Source organism: Saccostrea echinata, unplaced genomic scaffold (assembly GCF_033153115.1).
Source record: "Saccostrea echinata isolate AGI-Se365-2 ecotype Australia unplaced genomic scaffold, CSIRO_AGI_Sech_v1 ptg000051l, whole genome shotgun sequence".
Taxonomy (NCBI): Eukaryota; Metazoa; Mollusca; class Bivalvia; order Ostreida; family Ostreidae; genus Saccostrea; species Saccostrea echinata.
In genome coordinates, this window is record NW_026889800.1 from 5,183,770 (window position 1) to 5,207,268 (window position 23,499).

The 23,499-nt window shown below is 32.8% G+C and overlaps 1 pseudogene; it reads left to right on the top strand.

The window, feature by feature from the left end:
• Positions 1-23,499, top strand: part of LOC133203662 (serine/threonine-protein kinase TBK1-like) — a 63,838-nt pseudogene that overhangs the window by 12,438 nt on the left and 27,901 nt on the right.

The following is a 23,499-nucleotide window of genomic DNA, read 5'->3' on the forward strand; positions in this document are numbered from 1 at the left end:
AAATAAAATCTTTATGTTAAAAATTTTCAATTTCAATGGTTAGTAATAAAATGATAGAACTTTGAATCACGTTGTCGTTTTCCGTAGCATGCTAAAAACGGAAAAGAACATGCATGATCCGAACAATTTGAGTTTAAAGATATACCTTCTTGTATTATCTATCGTGCCTGAAAAAGAAATGTATGGTTAAAGCTGAAAATTAACTGTAGCCCATGTACCGGTATATGCCTATATATTAATATTGCCCACCTGCCACCAAGTTTAAAAAAAAGTGTTGAACATCTCATAAATCGTTCAATTATAAAATTATTCTATAAGCTAAATGCACAACAACCCAAATCTTCTACTGGATTTGACAATGAAATAATATATTATTGGCTTGAAGACATCTTATGTTTGCAAGAAATGTTATAATTGCTCCAATTTAAACCAAAAAAAAAAAAAAAATCAAGCGCATCAATGGATTGACAGATACAACACATTGAACATGGGGGGGGGGGGGTCTTCCATAAGCATTAGCGATTTTTTTTTAATTTCATATTTTATACATGTAATTCAATGAGAGTCATTAAATTTTACACAAATTACAGGATATAAATTTTGCATGTATGGTGATTAAATGTAAAAAAAAAAAATATATTTTTTTAAAATGACCACGAAACACAGAATTTGGTAGAGGATTACAAAAATCGGTCGCATATATACCAAATACAGTATATTTTTTGTTCTGTCTGTGTTTCATTCTATTACATTTAGTTGTCTGTCTGCGAAAACTCTAATATTTCACCTAGGCCTAACTTAAATTTGAACCGTAGTAGGTAAAATTTTCAATCACCTGCAATGTATAAATTACTTATGCTTTTTGAAGTGTATTTAGAACAAAGACTCTGTTTTTTTCTGCTTAACCGTAATCTAAACATATACAGTAATATACTTGTATGTACATCCATAAATTAATCTGGGCTATCCCTAATTTTCAGGCCCGTAGGAAGCAATTTCGGGGGGGGGGGGGACTACCAAAATTCCTTGACAAGCACAATTTTTTTTTTAAAATCCATCAGACGCCTTTTTTTTTTTATAGAGGCACAAGCATCAAATAGCTATTTTTCTATAGTATAAAACATACTGGCAAAATTATTGGGCGTTGGGGTGGCACGGCCCCTGCCATATTTTTTTTATTACACTGAATCGAGCCTTCCAATGTTCTGCAAGAATTGGTAATTGTTTCTTAGCGGCATTAGCCAGAAGTCACTACACTCTTTTTTTGGATAATTCCTTCAGGGCGGGACTGATTTTAATAAATAAATAAATAAATAATAAAATCAAAATAGTTCATATGTGCTTTATGATATTATTGCTTCCGTGTAATAAAAACCATCACTGAATTGAAAATGATTGAAAAGGGGGGTGGGGTAAAAGGCTTGGAAATGGAAAGACTATGTAAATAATGTCCAATATGATATAATTTTTTTTTTTTGTTGATTATTGAGATATTTCATGTCTTTTTTTTCAGGGATGATTTTTAAAAATAATTTGCGACTAAGTAGACGACCATTCGATTCTGACGGAGCAGGGCAGGGGGGGGGGGGTATTCATTTCGAACATGTCCAGGGACAGATAATCAATTTTAAGTTAAGAAAAGAAAATTAACCTCTCAAACAAAACTTTATTTCAGGTATGTTTGGGAGGAGGCAAAAACGGTCAGATTATTTATTTCTCCCTTATTTTTAACATTTATTCCCAGAATCTGTCACCACCCCCTCCCCTTTCAAAATCAACTGATCTCCTCTCTTAAGGTTAAAATGTAATTATTGTTGATTTTTCTTTTCTTTAAATTAATTTCAAAATGGTATTTATCTTCTTTCTAATAATACAAGCAATGTTCAGCACAGATGTAAGCCTACATATTTATGGTTGTGAGTGTGACGTCACATCGACTTTGAAACTCGAGATTTGCACACTAAATATGCACCTCTTAGCTGAGGTGAAACATGTGGGCGGATCATGGATCTTCAAATTTTTGTAACCTGTTTTCTGTACTAAATACTCCCCACTTTCGTCTCCTCTTCTGATATTTGATCACCTAAGTGAAGGAAAACTTTAATCTAAAGGAATAAAGTTTGTGTGTTGTACTACGATGACAGAATACCTTATATTACATACAATGCCTATTCGCCATTTTGACGCAGAAAGTTCGGGAAAACAGTGTACGTGTGACGTCGCACTTCGAAAAGTGACGTCGAACAGGAGTTGTCTGCAGTGTATACATTGGCAGTGTTGACATCGTCGCATTTCTCTGGTTATTTGTTGGATTTAATCGTTGTTACGACTGTAAAAATACTTGTTAGTGTTTCCGGTTATCGTAATGAATATGCATTGGTATGTATTTTCGTTCTCTGCGAGTTATTTCTTTAGGAGATCGGCATGTGTAGTCTTCATTCATGGATACTTGTAGAACGGAATACTTGGGATTTTTAAGCGCAGCATGACAGTACAAATACTTCTACCATGTTAATTACCGTTTAATTTGTACATCGCGTGGACTGATTAACAATACAGACCGAATACACATTGTATATGGATTAACTATAGGATTTTTACCTATCTCAACTGGCGCATGCTCAAAGGGGTTAGTCGCCGCTGAGCGGCGACTAACCCCTTTAGGCATGCGCCAACTAACCCCATAAAATTTTCATCTAACCCCTGCCAATACAAGCAACCTTGTTTACACAAATAAATAAACAAACACAACAATAAACAAACAAACAAATAAAAAGAAAAAATAATTACAAGAAATAAAATAAATTATTGATAGAGAGATAAACAAAATCTTTACTCAATACTGTATTAGACACAAAATGCAGAGACTTAAGGCAACATTTTTTTTTCTTTTGAGCTACAAGTACATGTAAGGAGACTTAGTTGCTTATTTTTTTCAATTCTTTATATTCCGAATGAAATAATTATTCCGAGTTAAAATAATACCCTGTTGTAGGAATATATAGGGAAAATCTTTAAAAAATCTTCTTCTCAAGAACAGCAAAGCCATTATTGGTCATACATGTATTTACATGGAAGCATCCTTAGATAGTGTAGATTCAAGTTTGTTCAAATCATGACCTCTGGGGGTCGGGTGGGGCCGCAATGGGCGATCAAAGTTTTACATAGGAATATATAGGAAAAATCTTTAAAAATCTTCTTCTCAAGAACAGCAAAGCCATGATTGGTCTTATTTAATTGGAAGCATCCTCAGGTAATTTAGATTCAAATTTGTTTAATTCAACCCCCCCCCCCCCCCCACCTCCCTCTGAACCACTTTTATATTTAAACTTTTCAACCTTTCAAGACTAAAGTGATTTCTGCTTTTCCTAGCCATAGTGCTCAGGTGAGCGATGTGGCCCCTGGGCCTCTTGTTTCGTACTGTTGTTAACACAGATTTTAGGCACGTATTCTGACAATGACTGGTGCACATATCTCCGTGATTACATTGATTACAACAAGTATCAATATCCCCGCCAAGTAAAAGGGAGAGATAGTATTCTAGAACCTGGATGAAAACGTTTGACTTCATTCATCTAACTGAAAAAGGGAATCACCATTCATTTGATAATTTTTTTTCATCTCTACTTTCACTTCATCGCAGGAAATCCAAATTTTTTTAATGAAATAAAAAAAAGTTTTAAATCTGAATTGTATAATGGCATCATTTGCTCTATTTGACAACTAAATGAACATTGACAATTATTGCTTCCAGGCTGTATCAACAAAAATTCACTCTTCAAAAGGCTAAAGCAGCCACTGACTCTAGCTCAAGTTATTTATGAGCATGGGAACAACTTTACTTTTACCGGTCCCCAGAAAAAACGTGCTAAAATATTGTGTCACTGTAGGCAACTTCAATATATATGAGATCGCGTGAGAGATCAAAAACAAAAGGATGAGGTTTTAAGCCTTTTTGACACCAAAATCAAATTCCACAGTTAAAAGTTTAGTTAAAAACTTCGTTTTTAAACAAAGTTTTTAACATTCTTCTCTGAAAAAAGAAACAAATATTGTTTATTCAGTGAAAAGGAGACAAAAAATAATTGCCAATGAAGTGTGTGTGGCACATGCTTAGTGCCATTTCTTTTGTACTAAGCTATTTTTTCCATGTAAGAAACCAGCGAGATATCCTTGAAGCTGAATTAAGATCTGCAAAAAATACAGATGCAACTTAATTTCTTAATTAATCTAAAAGAACAAGACACTGACCCTAATCTCTCGGACTGTATGTGAGGACTTACCCATAACCCAAATCTCCCGGGCAGATGCTAGACTAACCCATGTGCAAGGACTAACCCTAATTTCCACGACAGATGCAAGACTAACCCTAATTAATCTGAAACTTGTGCAAGGACTAACCCTAATCTTTCAGGTGGGTGCAAGACTTACCCTAACCAGTCGAAAAATGTACAAGACTAACCCTTATCAGTTGAGTGACGTATATCTTACGTCATAGTGCAATGAGTGTGTGGATCTTGCGGATCTGGAGACCAGTCAAGTAAAGTCTACCCATGAGCGTGAAAAATATTTATTTGCAAAATTTATGTAAATAGTGTTTTTGTTGCACTTGCCATTTAATTAGCTCACCTGAGCTGAAGGCTCAAGTGAGCTTTCCTGATTTAAATTTGTTAGTTGTCTGTCGTTGTTGGCATTGTCCTTGTTGTCATAAACTTTTCACATTTTCATCTTTTTTTCAAGAACTGCTGGGTCAATTTCAACCAGACTTGCTACAAAGTATCCTTGTGTAAAGGGGATTCAAGTTTGTTCAAATGAAGGTCCAGGCCTTCTTCCAAGGGGAAATAATTATGAATTTGTGAAAAATAATGGCATAATTTAAAAATCTTTTTCTCATGAACAGCAAAGCTATGATTGGTCATATTTACATGGAAGCATTCTCAGGTAGTGTAAATTCAAATTTGTTCAAATCATGACCCCCAGGGGTAGGGTGGGGCCACAATAGGTGATAAAAGTTTTACATAGGAATACATAGGAAAAATCTTTAAAATTCTACTTCTCAAGAACAGCAAAGCCATGATTGTTCATATTTATATGGAAGCATCCTTGGGTAGTGTAGATTCAAGTTAGTTCAAATCATGCCCCCCCCCCTCCCCCCCGATGGTAGGGTGGGGCTACAATGGGTAATCAAAATTTTATATAGGAATACCAGGGATTGAAATATATGGTAGCCCGACGCTCGGGGCTAGTCATTTTAAGACTAACAATGTAACAATAGTCCGTCGGACTAGCAGAACAGAAAAAAAAAATTCTCGTCAGTTTACTTTTGCTTTTCTATGTAGACTGGTTTCTTTTGAATGAGAACTACATTGTAGTTTAACGACGTTGGATCCTGATATTTAAAGTCTTAAACTTTTTTTGTAAAGTATATTTTTAGCTTGTACACACATAGCTTAATTAAAAACCAAAACAAAAAATGGGGGTCAATATGCTTCTTTTGGCGCTACAGTACATTTAAAATGACCTTTTTGCACTGAATTTGTGTCTTAATCAAGAATAACATCTTTGATGATTTCCATCCAATATTTTTTATCCAAATAAATCATAGGACAAACTATGCTATTATTCTCTCTTAAAAAAGACACATTAAAATTGTGACAAAGAAAAATTTTCAAATTGCTTCGCATAATCAATTATTTGACCTTTCTGCACTAGCAAGAAAAATATTTTAAAGTCTTAAACTTTTGCTGAAGTTAAGTAGATTGATCAGAGTTATCTTATATATTCAGAAAAGAAAATCAAAAGTGGAGGTCTCTATGATGTTATTTTTTAGATATTACTAAAAAACTGTTAATTTTGTGATAAAATTGGCTCAATTTTTTCCTGGAGTTTCAGAATATATTTTCTATATTTGTCACAATATGATGATAGAATTCACAAAAACTGATTTAATTAATATTTTAGAACCAGCATTAAACATTTCAATGCACAAAATAGCTCTGTGTGCAACCAGCATGGAAAAATAGGAATCTAAACTTAACAGTACTGTATATATTTCAAAAGGGAAAAAATGATCATTTTCTTCTAAAAAATCTTCCGCCACAAAATATAGTTCCTGGCTTAATCCTATTTGAATGGAATTTAATCGCGTTTTTTTCATTGGATATAGTATAATTTGCATTGTAGAATCCAGATTTAATGTTAGAACTTAAAAATAATGCAGAATTTTAGAAATAAAGCTCCATACCAAAATCTGCTCAAAAGCTCAGGATCGAACGTCCTTAAGGATATCCGATCCTCAGCCAGGAAGGATAACTCTTAAATTTATTATTTTATTTAAAAAGTCTCAAAATGAAGCTTGAAATTAAGATCTTTTCATGCAACAATTTTCATTTTATGCATCCCAACATGATGCAAGGTTCTTTGTAGTCTTTGAAACAGTCTTGTAAAAAGTTGACATTTGTACCCCATAAAAGAAAAAAAAATAACTTCATTTTTATAGAAATCGAATTTTCTTTAGTCTAGCATTAGATACCACTGCTTATTAGCATGATATGAAATTAGACATGATATGTGATGTCTAACAATGATAGCACAAGCTTCTTCCACTATGTATTATATAACAATTGAAGTAAAGAGAAGAACTAAAATACTATATAAGCATAAAAACGATGCAATTTTCTCCAAATGCCTGGGTACTTATATTTTTTTATCCTAAATTATATTCGTTGATCAATATTCAATTAGAAAATGCATAGCTGATATTTTTATTCGCATTTCCTGAAAATATATTTGAGATTTGATAATCTTCCTTATATAATATGATTAACTATAATGATGAACTTTGAAGAAATACCATGGATAAATTCATGTTACCATGTGAAATCAGAAACATTTTTGTGAGCATTTTCAATTACTAAAAGACTGATTTTCAGAACCTGAGGATCAGACTACCTTAATTTGTTTCTGTCACCACAGCATTTTAAACTTTAACTTGTTATGTTTTCATTTTGCATAAAAAAATTTGGGCTAGTTAGTTTGAGGTTTGGGCTAGTAATTTTTTACTGATCAGTAGCCCCTGGGCTAGTGGGTTTTCCAGGAAAATTTCAACCCCTGGATACATAGGAAAAAATCTTTAAAGATTTTTTTTTCAAGAACAGCAAAGCCATGATTGGTCATATTTATATGGAAGTATCTTCAGGTAGTGTAGAATCAAGTTTGTTCAACTCATGACCCTCGGGTGTAGGGTGGGGCTACAATGTGTGATCAAAATTTTACATAGGAAAAAAATCAAAATCAGGAAAGCCATGATTGGTCATAATAATACTAAAGCATCCTTAGGTAGTGTAGATTCAAATTTGTTCAAATCATGACCCCCAGGAGATTAGAGGGGCTGTAACAGGGAATCATAGTTATACAAAGGAATATAAGGGATATATCAATAAAAATCTTCTTCTTAAGAACAGCAAAACCATTATGTGTCATGCATCCTTAGGAAGTGGAGATTCAAGTTAGTTCAAATCATACAAATCCAAATGCTTAGCCAAAGTGCTCAGGTGAGCAATGTGGCCCCTGGGCCTCTTGTATTAATTACTGCAGTGATCATTTGAGGCAACATCTACATCCATTTCTCAAACTCAAAGCATAAAACATGTGGTGCAATCCTACCTCATTTTAGGTCTGAATCTTCCTCTTTATCATCACAATAGATTAACATGTATGCTAATTGGCTTGAACTTCAAACTCTCAAAGATTTTTATTACCCAAAGGGAGTCTCTTGTGACCATCCAGATACTTTCTCTTATTTAACTTAGCAATTAAATTACACTGTATATACTCTTGATTACTTGAACTTTTACCAAAAGTTTTCCACAAAAGGTTGTAGCTGGTTCAACTTTTTTTTGAGTAGAAGCTAAGAATATCTGAAATTATTTAATTATTTACCCTCAAAACCTGAAGTTTTCATTGAAAAGTTGCAAGCTATACTGTGCATCATTGAAAGTAATTAAAATATATCATATTAAATTTTTTGAAGAATTTGAGGAAGGTACATTTCTTTTACGATAGAAATTTATTTTTGTTGGGGCATTCATGATCTGTGGACATACATATGTACACGTTTAGAACTGGTACCAAATATTAATTTTGAAATTTAAAGTTCCCATTAAATATTGTATACAGGGAAATTCACCCCCCCCCCCCCCCATTTATTTTTTTCCCTTTCGATGTACTCATATGTGGGTGAATTTAAAATGGGGCAAAGTCAAAGAATACAGTATAATTTATTAAAGAACTGTGACAGGGTAAATTTGAAATGGGGTAAAATTATTCTAAAGTGTGAAAGGGCAAAATAAGACAGGGCAAAAATTGCCCTGTATTCAGTAGTATTATATCATAAAACCAAGAAATTTATATCCTTATAAAAATTTGTGTTTCAATGTACAGTATTTTGATCTTGAAAGGATGTATTTTTACCATCTAAATGCAAGAGTTTCATTATTGTATTTATTTGTATTAAATAAATAATAAAGATTATTTGGAAAAAAAGGAAATATGTGAAAATAATTTTGTCCTGCATATAAATTCCAAATCATTATCTTTTTAAATAAGGTTTCACTGAAATTTGTTGATCTACAGTAAATGCAGAAACTAGTGTAAAAGCACAAATATTCGTTGGGGATTAAATTTCGTTTATTTCATTGCTAACAATTATCAACGAAATTAAATCCCACATGAAATTTTCACATGTATATATATTGCATAGGGTTACTTTAGAAACAACGAAATTAAATGCCCACGAAACCATTTTAGATGACAAATCAACGAAATTTTATCCTGACAAAATTTGTGCTTCTACAGTATTATAAAAATGATGCCTGTTTTGGAGGGTAACAGTTGAAATTGACACCCCAAGGAAAACCATTGTCAAGCGATGTGTATAGAAAGCTTTCAAACTCCTCACTTCTGTTTTTTCTCAATAAGAAAGCTTTGAATAAGACTTACCAACCTCTTTTTTGTTTGTTTGATACTTACAGTCCTGTATCATCTAAAGTTTTGTTATTTCTACACTTGCTAGCATTTTTTGTCTGTCATTTGTTGTTTTCAATTAAGCTACATCGGACAAGAGTTTTGATTGACATCAAGTTTATTCAGCTTCTTTCAAACACACGACTGACATTTTGAGAATTCTAAGGCGAACCCTATGTGCGTGATTTACATGCATGTGACATTTTCGTAATGTTACCCATTGTCAAGTATGTTGCTAACACTGAGGGTAACATTACAGATTGTTAAATGCGTCTAAACCAATCAGATTTTAGTATTTAACATGAAAGTATAATAATGGCAAATATTCCAGTTGTTTATTTAAAATTTATAAGACATACCAAATACTGAAGACTTACAAGCAGAAAAACTTCTCAGTGGCAAATTAATTTACATAAAAGTATGGAAATAACATAAAAATATCAGAGGTATTATAGGGTTATAAAAATCTGGTAAATTTATCTGCATCTTTGGAAATTATCTGATTCTCTTACTGTTATCATAAATGTGATTTCTTTTAACATTATAATGAAATGAACAAATATAAATGTATATATACAATGTACAGAAAAAGTACTAAAATATTTTAAAAAATTACTTAAATTTTATATTTGGTTGTGAAATAAGATTATAAAGGTCTTTTGCATAACAACTATGCAATGAACAAAATATTTGTCCTAAAGAAAGACATAGAGATATTGATCATTTAAAAACATACACACATATATTACAGTCACCCCACCTTTGTACAGCTTATTGCTCATACATGTATTTATAAACACATGCAGATTTTTTTTTTTTTTTTTTTTTTTTTTTTAAGTAAATGCATGATCCCAGATCATGTGATAAATACATGATGTGATGACTGTCAGCTGATCAGGTGTTTAAATTACAACACATTTATTTATATTTGCACTGTAAGACATGCACCACATAGGATGTGTAACCCTTAATTATGGCCCTCCAACTCATTCCTTTTTTTTTTATTAAGTTAATTTTTACATCACTATTGACTCAATTTTTGATAGATACACAATTCCTCACATGCTTGATAAAAAAGAAATGACAGTGTAAGGTTCAACATGATCAATGTATAATGAATACTTAATCTGTTGATTTCTCACTAAGCAACATGATTACACTGACAGATATATAGACAATGGAAAAGTTTACAGTCTACCTTTAGTTGCTAGCTTGATAAATCACTACTTTAGTAATATTATGATTATAAGAAATGTAAGAATTAATTTAGCAGACCTTTAAATTCATAAATACTTCATAAAATAGAGACATATAATGGAATTCCAGTAATTGCTAGAAGTACCTGTAGCTAGTACGTAAATATAATATTACAATCTTATAACAATGCCTGTAGTTTCCATCTTCTGCAGAATTTCTAGGTTTTGCAGTCAAAATTACAATAAATGGATTCCAAGTACACGTATAATAGTCTGGTTTATATTTCCTTTATGATTTAAATTAAACAACATGCAATTAAAACAGAAAATGCAAAGACAGAAAGGTATCAGGTTTACATTTGAGGAATGAAATCACAATAAATTTTGACCACAGAATTTTTCCAGTTGAAGAAATACATGCATAGAAGGAAAAGAAATAATTTTAATATTTAACAAGATACCAAGTATGTAGACAAATAAAAAAATGTAAAGTAGACATAAGTGTTTTTTGAATTAGCAAGGATTGCTGGATCTTGACAATAAGTTACTATTTTATGTAATTTTTACATGTAAGATACATAACTGTAATGTCTTATTTAGAGAAAAGGAAGTTTACTTAATTTAAGGAATTTTTGATAAAAAAAATATCTCTATTTTCATCACAAAAGTAGCATTAAAAATTTCAGTGAAACAAGTTACAGAAACTTGCATGAGTCTAGGTTTCCTTGTAGGGGTTGTAATTAAAGATTTCTTATCCTTCTGTTGGGCAGCAGGAGATAAAAAGACAGGAAGTTTCAACACAAAGACCAATTGCATGCATATTCAAACACATGCATAATGTGACCTTTAAATGCAATGAAAAAGGCATTATAAAAAGTGTTTTATGTTTGTCATTGATTAATATTGATTTCCATCTCACTTAAAATGTTTTTGTCAGTAAAAGTCCTCATTAAACCTTCCATACAAAGATCACTATGTGAAAGTTGGCAAATGCATTAAATGAGGGAAGGTCTGCACACCCATTGTTCTACTTTCACTGTTCATTGAAAATGTACTTGATAACTTGTTGAAATGGATATGCTACATTGATTGATTTCAGCGCCTTGAACACAAGATATCGCTTTTTAAAAATTTTCTTCAGGATTTGAACATTATTGTATACATATTGAATCCCTAAGAAACCTAATTTAAAGAATAAATTTCAAGACTTAGTACATAATTTAATAAAAGTTAATGCTATTCTTGTAAATCATTACTTGGATGAACCTTTTTTATATCGCTTTTCAAAGGGCAATGTTTTTCACAGAAACAGAATAAATCATTTTCTCTAAAATGGATATCTTTAATACCACAGATACGTTGAAGTGACTGGGAAGTCCTTACAATGTATTTCTTAAGTATTTTACACTTGATATCTTGAACCCTTGGATATCTCAAAGTTTTTTTCTCGGTCCCATCAAGTTTGAGATAACGAGGTTTGACTGTATATACTTTTAATGTTTTTTTTTTTTTAATTTAATACATTGCTATTCATCCCTTCTTTTCCTTGTTAATAGATTCTTCTATTCCTGGAGGACACAGAATCTTTAAATCATTTTAATATATAATTTTTCTTCTTTTTTTTTTTTACAGACAACAGGGGAGGTATGTGCTGTGAAGCTGTTCCACGACCGAGTTTCCCAGCACTACGCTGCTGTTCCCTATCGAGAACTGGAGCTACTCCAACGTCTAAAACATCGGAACGTAATCTCCATTTATGACATCCAAAGAGAGGTAAAACAGCAATTAGACCTGTACCCTCAAAAAAGACTATGCCAACATAATTATACATGACATATGTATAAAGATATAAAAACAAGACTAATGTACCATCAGAAGAGAATATGCCAACATAATTATACATGAAATATGTATAAAGATATGAAAACAAGACTTATGTGTACCATCAAAAGAGAATATGCCAACATAGATATATAACACTAAATGTATATCCACAAAAAAAGAGTTGTGTATACCATCAGAAGAGAATATGCCAACATAGTTATAAAGTATATTTAAGAAATGAATTTAATTTTTGAAGATTCATGAGGACGTGAACGCGGTAGCGCTTCATGATAAACATGCCAGCGTGAAGCGTTGTAGTTCATGTACCTCATGAATTTTCAAAAATTAAATTCATTTCTTATATTTACATTATTTTTTTGATGATATGTCTCATATAACGCCATTCAACTGTCACTTTTAAAGCAAAAGAGTTTGCACTATAGTTTTGACGTCAAGTGAGGTATTATGACGTAACAATGGAGATATTCATGCCCATTCATAGTAGTTCATGAGAAAATGAACTGTATTCTATTTTGTAAAGAATCATAGGGGAAATTTATTGGAAATGTAAATATTTAAATATAAAAGGAGAGAAGAAAAATGCAATGGACCAGATCAGGATTTGAACACGGGCCCGCTGAATCTCCAGTCAGGTGCTCTATAGTTACCATCTGAGCTATCTGGCCACCGGATATCAAACCCATCTGCCTTATTCCTCTCACCTTAAAGGTTTTTGGCCCCCGAAGACACCAATCCAGGCTCTTCCCTGGCAGGTCTTTCACCTGTCACTTCCAGGGCATGACACGGCACCAAATATTATTGGAGAGGAGAAAAGTGCTATGGACCAAACCGGGATTTAATTCCTGGTCCTGTCATACATTTTCTCCTTGCTTGTTACAGATTTAGTGCCGTTGACCAACCCTGGACTTGCAGGTGAAAGTCTTGCCAGGGGCAAAGAAGAACTTGCATTGTATCTTTAAAGGCCAAGACAATTTAAGGGGGGAGGAATGTAATGGTTTGGGCTGTGGATATCGGCCTGGATAGCTCAGTAGGTAGAGCATCCGACTAGTGATGCAGGGTCCCAAGTTCGATTCCCAGTCCAGCTGTTTTTTTTTTAATTTAAGTGATACAAAATTTAATAAGATTAGATTTCAACATTGCAATGGTCTAACAAAAAAAGAAGTTATTTTCAAAACAGTATAGTGGAAGCAAGGATCAGATAAGCTATTTCTAAAAAGAATATGCCAACCTAGCTTAATCTGAGATCAAATATTTAAAAAATGTACCAACTTATGTTGTGCATTTTCCTCCATTTAACAAAAACATGTATGAATGCATATAGCTTATATCAAGTGAAATATCAATCCAAGTGTATAACCTTGTGTTGGTAGATTAAATTATTATGAAAGTGCATGTACACTAACTTGATACAAAAAATATGCCAAAATATCTGTACTCATCAGATTAAAAGGGAAGATAAATTTGAGGTTTTTCTATAAGGATCTAAAGTGGGGAATGAATACTGCTATTATGAACAGGAATTAATCTAAATTCCAATGATGTGTCTGACTGAGAAATTCCTAAAAAATGCTTGGAGTTGCCTTACACCATATGTCGCAGAGATAGATTGCAGAGCTCGTGAAATGTAACTTCAGATCATCCTGAGCCAGTATAGACCTACCCATTTATATATTGTCTATACATGTATAATTGCATGGTCACTTTACAGATTGAAGGTTAACAATTTAAAGAGACTCTGATACATTTTAAGGACTCTTATTAGATCAAGGGTCAAAAAGATTGAGAAGTCAAACCTTGTTATCTTGAACTCGATAGGACTGAGAGAAACTTCGAGATGTACAAGGATTTGAGATATCAAGGGTTAAATTCTTAAAGAGAATATATGTGTTTGGGACTTCCAAATCACTTCACATATCCATTGTATTTAAGATATTGGTGTTCGAGATACCGAAGTTCAACTGTGTATAGATAAATAAAGTTAAGGGCCATATGCATTGTATGTCTAGTCCAGCCGAGGTATAGAATAACTTAATGCAAGATAAATTATTGAGAAATTTAACTTTTGTCCAAATACAACTAGATATGCTTTAAACCTAATTGTTATACTTTTGTATAAACTTTTAATGTGTACCCAGCTACCACCAAATGGAATAAACCAACACTTTAAATTAAACACTAGCTGATACTTCATAAACTACGAAAGGTGTTACTAAAAGACCCCCCCCCCCCCCCCCCCCCCCCCCACACACACACACTCACATAGCACACCTATAAAAGAGAACATCCAAGAAATACACAAATACCTTGTTTACATATTTACTTGTATGAAGCACTCAAGATGACCAATATATAACACAAACTGTCAAAAGTTAGACAAAAACATGAAAAGTGCTACACTGTAAATTAATGATACATCCTAGCTTATTGACAGAATGATATTGTCCTCAGGAAGATATATAGGTGGTCTCAAAAGTTTGTCAAATTTTATTGTGTCATTGGTCATCTTTAGTACTTTCCCTAATACAGGGGGTATCAGAATCATTAAAGTAATTGGAGTTGCTTTATGAATTAAATGCCAGAAATTAAATGCATTAACATGTGAAATATGAACAACAAAGACTTCTGAACACAATCTGAAACAGAACCAGGATGTGTGACCTACTAGATAAACCAGTGACATTTCTTTTTTTAAAATCAAGGAAGTCCTAAATTTAAATTTTTGCAGAATAGGGAAAAGTCTCAGGATTGAGGAAGGTGTGATTGGTAGATCATGGTAATTGTATTTTCAGATAAATTCCCCACGGCCACATTATTCCAGTAGAATTTAAGGTTCTTAATTCCTTCTTTTCCTATCTGAAATATGATCAGGAAGATCATCTAAGCACTAACTACTCTTTTCATTTGATGCATATATATTTTCAGATAAATTCCCCATGGCCACATTATTCCAGTAGAATTTAAGGTTCTTAATTCCTTCTTTTCCTATCTGAAATATGTTCAGGAAGATCATCTAAGCACTAACTACTCTTTTCATTTGATGCATATATATACATGACTGTATGGAAGCCCAATAGTGCAAAACAAATTACTAAAAAAGTTGGGTTTCCATGCACATATTTAGAAGCAAACACAAGAATAAAAAAGATAAATACATATAGTATGTTTTACATATTAAGTAAAAATGTATTCATATAATCCTTATCATTTTTAATTTAGAATATTCTGTCTTGACCTATTAGTTTCTGCATCATTTGAAATGCAGGTGAAAAAAATTCATGAAATTTATGATGTAAACTGGTAGATAATTTCTGGTGTTTAAATTGTTATAGATAATGATTTTGTGACAACAGTTTTATAATGCTTATATAATGTTGTTGTTGTCAGATTACGTCCAACAACTATGTTTTGGCGATGGAGTATTGCGATGGGAGCAGCCTGTATTCCATGTTAGATCAGCCCAAGTACTTTTATGGCCTCCCCGAAGAAGAGTTCCTGATTGTGCTGTACGACATCGGTAATGTTATCACTTTCCATCAATGTGTTGTCTTTTTAGAAGATAGATATTCCTGGTGTGAGAGCACTGTTAATTACCACAGATTCTCAAGTTGCAATGAAGGGTTTCGATATTTACTTGTTTTTACATAAATAACTTCCAGATGTATGCATATGAACTGTAGATGTATCACTGTATGCTTGTTAGAATAAGAAATAGTTCAAATTTGTCATCCACTCGAGCTACTACATAAAAAAACACGAGATGTAAACTCCATTCACTCTTGATATCATCATGTTATCACAAATTACTAAGTATCATACTAGCTGGCTTATAAAGTATGGTGGTCAATTTTTTGACTGGTGTATAAGGGGAACACCTGAGGGTAAAAAAAAAATTAAAAAGTAATAAAGTTTCTAGGTCTACTTGCATGCAAAAGCTCATGATTCTGGATTAGTATCAATTGGAATAAATGTAATGGAGAAGTTGCAGGTAACAATACTAAAATTTTACCTTTGTGGAGACTGTAGGAATCTCTGAATTGTAGTAAGCCGTTCTCCATGTCTTAATTAACATTTGTATTTGGTCAACTCTGTTACTTCATTGTGAAAGAAGAGCTGTAAAGTGCTGGAAAACAAGGGTGTGGAACAGCTTGACAGCACATTACTTTCCTTGTCTGTAAAAAAAAAAAATAGCCCTAAGTGAAGAAATATTAACATGGAAAGCACAAAGAAATTCACTTTATAAGGATGTACCCACTTCTGCCCCAATCCGGGGTGGAACATACATGTACGACCTTTGGAATCTGTCTCCTAGCAGTACAGGAACAGCACGCTAAACCTATATAAGAGGATCGTTACCAATCCTCTAATAAAACTAATTTATCCCATGTTTACCCCTTTATCCCGTGGATATGACTCATTGGATAATTTTTTCATATTCCACAGTTTAGTGCAGTGGTGACGTCACAATGGTTTTTGCGTTAGAGTGATGAAGTAAAATGAAGTGGAGTCCTGTATAAAACAGTGTAAAACATTCGTTGTGAAGTATTGAACATGGGATAAAAAGAATCTCCCATGATTTGTAGTTGAATATGACTTTTATCCAACTCGTTGTGAGTTTTTATCCCCTTGCCAAGGCTCGGGGATAAAAAACACACAACTCATTGGATAAAAATCATATCCAACTACAAATCATGGGAGATCCTATATATCCAAATAACTGTATCTTACTTCCATTCTCAGTGGCCCTGTATTGTAGGATGGCGCCATTAGAATTCCATCGGCATTGAGAGCAAGTTTTTTGACTTGCCTAGATGGCCAAGCGGTCTAGTGCGTTGTTCCTGTACTGCTAGAAGACAGATTCCATAGGTCGAGAGTTCAAACCGGGTTTGGGCGGAAGTGGGTATCCTTAAAAAGTGAATTTTTTTGTGATTTTCTTCACTTAGGGCAGTTATGTTAGTGTAAGAGTTGTTGTAAAATGTGCTTAATATATATATATATTTATATAGTTGGCTTAAGGGAGGACCATTAATTTTGATTCTTAAGGAGGGAGGCAAAATTTTCTGAGTCAGAAGTTTTATATTCTCTAATTCCAGTCAAGGACAAATTATTTATTTTTAAGATCAGATCAGGAACACCATGAAAACGATAAAAATTTGTCAAATGTGAATTAAGTATTAGATAAAGAGATGAACATACACGTAAGTGTAAACTTATTTAAAGAGAAACCAATCACTAATTTCAAACTAAAACACAGAAGTGTGTATATTGTTCAGATTAAAGAATATGCAACATTACAATAATGAACTTAAATACAGTGCAGGGAACTAATTTTGTTACATAAACCAGCATCAGCATAAGCATTAGTAGCATCAGGATCGAGCTAACATCAGCATCAGCATTTAAAAAACAGATTACCAGGATCAGCATCAGCAAGCATAGGATAAAACCAGCATTGACCTACATAAAACCAGCATTATCCTACTAGCATCAGAAAATCAATGAGTTTTAATTCAGTAATAAATTAAAAAAGAAAGAAAGAATATTCATTTGGTTAAAGTATTCACATTATTGATACATAGTGAGATATTATGATCAAATAATTGTAAAAGGCACTTTTATTGCTTTAAACGGCAATGCTGAAATTCATAATCTACTTCCGGTAGCATGATGCTGCTTCCGGTAGCATTGACCTAATTATAAAACAGCATCAGGATAAGGATTACTAGCATTAAATCAGCAAGCAAAGGAAGCATTCAAATCAGCAAGCAAAGGAAGCATTCAAATCAGCATCGATGCTGTAACAAAATTAGTTCCCTGCACTGTAGCTCGAACCCTCTGATATCACACTCCTGCCAAGTTAGAGATGACCAAGTTTAACTATTTATTTGATATGCATTTGAAATTATTCAAATCTGTTTATATGCAGCATCTGGACCATTCTGCTGATATTATCAAGTTAAAGGCCCTTTATTTATTTTTTTTTTTTACTTTTTTTAACTAATATTTTATACAAACATCATGGCTAGCTAAAGGTAGGATCCAGAGTGGATGGGTTACCCAGTTGGGCTGAATTGGCAAGCAAAGACGATGATTGTATTATACCTGAAGTGTGTGAAATAGCAATATATGTATCCTCCTCATTTTAAAGACAAAGGGACCTTACTTTCAAAATGAGTCTGTTTTTTTTACATTGTACATATATAGAAGCAATATGACTTATATGTATGTTTTTTATTGATACAGCATCAGGGATGAAGTACTTGAGGCAGCAGGAGATAATTCACAGAGACATTAAACCTGGAAACATCTTGAGAAAGATTGATGAAAATGGACGGTAAATATCACTACAGTAAAATTCGTTTAGTACGAACACGGATATTGTGAATTCACAGATATAGCGAAGTTTTCTTGGATCCCCAGCTATATAAATTTAACGAAATCCTTATACGTACGTATGTAACGAATTACGGATATAGAAAAGTAATTTCTCAGGTCCCAGTGACTTCGTTATAACCGAGTTTTACTGTACAGAGCCTCCAAGAAATTGTTAAAAATTTTAAAAACTTTCAATGGTAAAATCTTGTACTTTAGAATTTTTATGTATTAAGCATTTCAAGTTTCTTATAATCACCTCACAAATATTCATTTGTATGTCAGTACAGTGTTTATTAATAGATTCATAATTTGTGGCTGTGGACTGTAACTTGAAAAAAATATAAGGAAATAAAAGTGCAAAGCCTTTGCATACAGCTAGGAAATATGTACCATTCCTAATGTAAATGATCACTTTTGTTATGCATGAGCTTACCTAACCACTTACACACACTCAAGTGTGTCACTATATCCCCTCTTACTTCATTGTGAGGGAATAGTTAAATTAGCAGCATTGCTTCTTTTATCTTATCTCTTCCATTCAAGTATATTTAATTCATTATCCACTTAACCAAGTTCTGATATTTTGTCCCAGTTTCACTTACACAAGACATGTACTGGTCATAAAGATATACAGTGGCCGCAAAAAGTTCTAGTATTAATGTCTCCACTTTCTTGTTCTGTACAATGTCCAATGTCTATATGTACAGTTAATCTTAGGTATCTTGAAAACTGATATCTTGAATACTGAGGATATGTCAGAGTAATTTTGAAAGCTAAACCTGTCCAATATTTTTAAAGTATTTCACCCTCGATATCTTACATCTTTTGATATCTTTTTTTTCTTGAACCCATGAAGTTTGAGATAAAAAGGTTTGATTGTATGTCAGTTATTTTTGTTTTTGTTGATTGAAAAACATAGTCCACTTTTTAGCTCTACTGTTCAGAGACCAGAAGAGCTTATGCAATAGTAAGGTGTCCGTCATCCGTCCGTCAGTCTGTCTGTCCATCTATAAACAATTTTTCAAAATGCTACTCCTCCTACAGTTTTGGTCTGATTTCAATATGACTTGGCACACAAGTAGACTACACTAAGATACATAGTTCTGTTTATCGGTTTTTGATTTCAATGAACGCTGTTGCCATGGTTACTAAAAATAGAGATTTCTTGGAAATACTTTCAAAACGCTACTCCTCCTACAGTTTTTATCTCATTTCATTATATAACTTGGCACACAAGTAGACTACACTAAGACACATAATTCATAATAACGTTTTTTTTTTATTTTGATGATCGGTGTTGCCATGGTTACTAAAAATAGACACTTCCTTGAAATTACTTTCAAAATGCTTTTCCTCCTACAGTTTTGGTCTGATTTTAGTAAAACTTGGCACACAAGTAGACTACACTAAGATACATTATGCTCTCTACCAGTTTTGGATTTTGATGGTTACTAAAAATAGAAATTTTCTTGAAATACTTTCGAAACGCTACTCCTCCTACACTTTTTGTCTGATTTCAGTATAACTTGGCATACAAGTAGACTACACTGAGATACATAATTGTCGTTATTGTATTTTGATTTTGTTGAGTGATGTTGCCATGGTTACTTAAATCGAAATTTCTGTAAAATTGTTTTTTAAAGGCTAATCCTCCTACAGTTTTAGTCTGATTGCAATAAATCTTGCCACAAAAAGAGACTAAACCAAGGATCATTATTCTATTTATTGCTGTAGCAAGGTTTCAAGTCCAAGTGCTACTTTTATCTTCATTTATAAGTACAACCAGTAGAGCTACAGTCTCGTCAGAGACTTCTGGTTCACAACTTGTACCAACAAACAAAACTGTGAAAGAATCAAAAAGGAACACACAACAGTTCTTTGAAAAGTTTCTCCATTTTTTTATCAAAACTTCCATTTTTTTAAGGATGTACGCCTTAAATTTCATAAGAGTCAAAAACTAAAATTATTATCTGGTACTGTTTAAGGAATCACTGTCTAGTTAGTAGAGTATGCCAGGGCATCAACGATAGTTGGAAACGTGGGATAATTTGCATAACCCGTTATGCATAAATTATCACACGTTTCCAACTTTCGTTGATGTCCCTGGCATACTCTACTAACTAGACAGTGATTCCTTATATTTCCATTTCATTTTGAAATAAAATTGTAAATTTAGATTTTAAAAATGTAGACTAATAGATTTAAATTACACGAGGCCTCACATGTCAATTTCAATAGTCCCCGTCCACTGACGTCAAACACAAAGACAGCCGCACGAGATTTACATGCATATTAGGCCTCCTTAGCGTCAGACAAAAAGATAGCCGCACATGAATTACATGCATATTAGGCCTTCTTAGCTCCTGACCTTTCGCTTGGCGAAATTTGCATTCCGTTAGAATGATCAAGAAATCAACTCTCCTAACTTTCAAAGAGTTATCACAGAGAAAACAAATAGAAATGGAAATATTTGATGTAAGACTAGCATGCCATAATTTTTTATTGATTTTTCAGATGGTTTGCTAGTTTATTGAAGCACCTTATGTGTGTAATCGTCAACTTTCGGTGCACATGTACTTGACTTCATAGCTTGCATGACAAAAATATTTCATGAATTTATCTAGTCATTGCTTCTAAAAAAAGATTGAACTTAAACTTACTGAAATTTGTTTATGCTTCATAACCCTGATATGCGTAGTCATTATGAACTATATTATGTATACCGATCCCGATGTCAAAATGATAACAGTCTATTGTAAGAACAAGATAATTAGACATGTTGCTTTTAAAATTGAGTAACATGAGTTCTATTAAATCAAATGGAATGAAACTTTACACACAACAAAATAAATGTGTTTACATATGAAAATGTTGATCTTAAATCTTGTAAAAATAATATGATAATGAGGGACATTGTCTACGTATTTTTTCGAATGAACCTCGTACATCATATACTAGATAATAAAACATAAAAGTCAATTTTTGTGAATCTGCTTATTTTAAGGACATTCATTACATTTCAGTGTTTGAAATAACTAAGCACCTGACTCCCAGGAAAGAAGCACAAATTTTGCTTTGGGGGGAAAAATTCGCATGTTTTAATGCTTGGCTGGACGTGTTAAATTATTTGATTATTAAAATTCACATAGTGTATTTGATAATTAGTTACAGTTTGATACCAAAGTGTAACAAACCAAGGGGCAGAATTCATCAGTCTATAGATTTGGAATTGAATTTATGGTAACCTGGTCTGATGCAGTCGCATAATTGGTAAAACCAAATTTATAAAAGTCTGTTATTTTCTCTGTCTAGTGGATCTTTGGCAGCTAGAGCTGATAACTTTTACTAGCAGTCAGCCCTGCATGTCTAGCTAATATTTTACAGTGAGTTTCAAACACTGCACATTTGAAGTGTCCCACACTCCTCCTCATTTTTTCTTACAGCTCATTAAGTGACAGCTGGTTTATATAGTGCTAATGCACTGCATCAAGTATCTGCAGTTATTTTAAAAATTTGCGGGGGCCTGTTGGAATATGTACTTTTGTAGCAATATTCCTTAAATGTTCCTTTCAGTTTAGTGAAAATGTGAGCTATTCAGTATTTGCTTGTTAAATAAATATTGTATGAATAAATGTGCAGTGATCGATGCATCTGCATGTAGAAATGGGAAATCAGTATCAAGTTTTTAAACCATTCAAAGAAATGCCTTCACTATATTGATGTACGCATTATTGATAACTTTAATATTAGCATTGAAATTCCTAGAATTATGAACACAAAATATTCTCTGGAAAAGGCATATTATACTCTGCATGAAAATAAAGTGGCCATAGAATTTGTCTTTTATGAAAAATTATATCCCCCAGTGAAGAAAAAGAGGTGTGTAGCACTTGATAGCTGATATCATGATTGTTAATCCCCAAGACAATCATGGGGCATTCCAAATTTTCACCGAATTATTCAGAAAAACATAAAAATAGGAACACCTACCTAAATTGTCTGAAGTATTCCAAGCCCCCAAAATAATGTGGTTTCTAAAACTAATACCTTTGTGAAAGCCATAGTCTTTACACAAAGCATGTTATTTATAACTATAATGTACAGTTGAATCTTTATCAGCTAGAATAGAATTAAACCACAAAAATGTACAGGAGTGGCCTCCCTATACAGTCCTGATGATCGAGGTATTGGAATGCCAAATCTACTAACTAGATAATAAACTTCCTACTCAAAAGTACAATTATTATTTTAAAGGTGTCATATTATCAACTTTTTTTTAAGATGTTCATATACTTTCAATACAATGAGCAAAAGATTTTCTAATTCTACATGTTCTCCGTTGCCCCTATATGCCTGTACTTAGTGAACTTTCAATAATCAACAGTTTACATCCTGGTAGGAATCCCCAGCTATCAAGCCATTGAAAAACCTGTATTGATTTTTCTTTTATCTGAAATTTGTTGTTTTCTAAAGGATAAAGAAAACTAATTTGAATTCCATGCAGCCAACATATAAGGCTTACTCAAGTACAACATGTTGAAGCTATCAATCTTTATATATTAATTCATACTCTGATGTACAGTATATGATCAATATAGTTTTGAACCTTAAGCATGACGTACATTCATTTGTTAAATTCTGAAGTGGTTAAGTGCACACGTTTTTATCAGCAATGAAAATTGAATATCATTGGCAGTTACCTGGTAATTAGAGGGCATGCTTGAATTTATTTGATTGAGCACCGTAACAGCATACAAATTATAAAATATAAACACAACTCAACATTTAAACAACCAAGTAACTTGATGTGCATTTAGACTGGTTTTTTAAGTGCAATGAAGTAATAGTTAAAATCTTGAAATACCTGTTAAGTCTGGAAATTTTAAAAAAATCCCTAGATATGACCCGAACATCCCGTGCCACCTTGTACCGGTAGATGACCTTCATTAAAGATCAACTTCCGCTTTACAATACATATTAAGTTAGAAAGCATATTGCTTTGATTAGCTTGCACTGAACAAACCAATTATGTACTAAAATATAGGACATCTCTATGAGATGT